Here is a 1,673-nt window from a genome sequence, read left to right as displayed (position 1 = left end):
TGTCCACATCACTGCAGATGCAACCCCAATCTGTCTGTCATTCTCCCGCTCTCCTCACCCCTCACTTAAGAAGAAGAAGAAGAAGAAAGACTTTTATTTGTCACATACATTTACATGCAGTGAAATTCATTCTCTGCATTTAACCCATCACACACATGGAGTATGTAGTACACACAGCACAGCACGGAGCAGGGGGCAGCCAAAGGGCGCCCGGGGAGCAACCTGGGGGGGGTGGGCTTGCTCAGGGACCCACAGTGATGCCAGCCCGAAGATTTGAACCAGGGTCCTCTCAGTGATGAACCCTCTTCTTCTCCCCTAGGCCACCACTCCTCTCCCCTAGGCCACCACTCCAAGACTGCGTCCCTGGGTGGTCTTGAACCACCATCCTTTCGGTTAACAGCCGAACGCGCTAAGCGATTGAGCCACAGAGACCACTTGTGAACAAGACAAGATACTTAGGCCCCGTTTACACGACACACTGGAAACGGTGTCGTTTTGATGCGTTTCAGCCTTCCATTTACACGATAGCATTTCAGAAACGTTTACACGATGACACGTGAAACGATGAAAACGATGTAGTTCCCATGCCAGGCCACAAGTTGGCATTGGTTTTCTCTTTGCAAAGCTTGTTTACGCAAGACGCGCATGCGTGGAGTGACTCAGTAGGAAGCGCAGCAAATTGTTCATTACTTAAAAAACGGCCAATGTGAGAGGTTTTGTGTGGCCTGACGATGAGGTTGGATCGCTGCTGCACACAATGCTGAATTATAAAACAGTAAAAACACAAGAAAAGCACAAGAAGCACTCGTGAATCCGCGAGTACTGTTTATCGATTTGCGCATGTGCGGAAAACTGGCCATCGCAACCGTAGTGCGCATGTGCGAGTCACCCGTTTTCAAATCACCCCGGTTTCAAGCTTTTACACGAGAACGCAAGCTGGTGCATTTCTGAAACGCTCCACTCTGGACGCTGTTTCCGAAACACATCGTTTCCACTCCGTTGTCGTGTAAACGGGAGGCCGAAACGCATCAAAACGACACCGTTTTCAGTTTGAAACGGTGTCGTGTAAACGGGGCCTTAAACTCCTCCACTTGGGGCACAACTTGTCTCTGACCTGGAGTGGGCACTCCACCCATTTCCAGCTGAGAACAATAGTCTCAGATTTAGAGGTGCTAATTCTCATACCTGCCACTTCACACTCGGCTGCAAGCTGCTCCAGTGCAAACTGGAGGCCACCACCTGATGAAGCCATCAGGACCACATTATCTGCAAAAGACAGAGATGAGATTATAAGGAAGGAAGAAACCTTCTGCCACTTGGCTACACCTAGAAATTCTGTCCATGAAAATTTGAACAGAATTGGTAGCAAAGGGCGGCCCTGGTGGAGTCCAACACCCACCAGAAACTAACTGTCATGGTCCTAGGCCAGTGGCCCAGTGTTTTTTGTTCTTTGTTTTTGGTCCGCAGTTTATTTCTAGTTCATTGTGTTTTGTGTCTAGTCTCCGTCTCTTTTCCCTTGTTCCACTTCCTGTTTTATTTTGGTAGTGTCTTGTTCTTGTGCAGTGTATTTAGTTTTGCTTCCCCTTGTCTTGTCAGTGTCATTGTGTTCAGCTGTGTTATCTGCTGTTTCCACTTTCCCTCATTATCCCCTCGTGTATTTAGGTCCAGTGTTT

General features: G+C 48.4%; 1 non-coding gene across 1 annotated transcript; it reads right to left on the bottom strand.

The window, feature by feature from the left end:
- Positions 1-358: 358 nt before the first annotated feature.
- On the bottom strand, positions 359-432 carry trnan-guu (transfer RNA asparagine (anticodon GUU)). The gene has a single exon. It is a non-coding gene; the product is annotated as a tRNA-Asn (tRNA).
- Positions 433-1,673: the final 1,241 nt, after the last annotated feature.

Source organism: Archocentrus centrarchus, chromosome 10, assembly GCF_007364275.1.
Source record: "Archocentrus centrarchus isolate MPI-CPG fArcCen1 chromosome 10, fArcCen1, whole genome shotgun sequence".
Classification (NCBI taxonomy): domain Eukaryota; kingdom Metazoa; phylum Chordata; class Actinopteri; order Cichliformes; family Cichlidae; genus Archocentrus; species Archocentrus centrarchus.
This window is presented reverse-complemented; position numbering and strand designations above follow the sequence as displayed.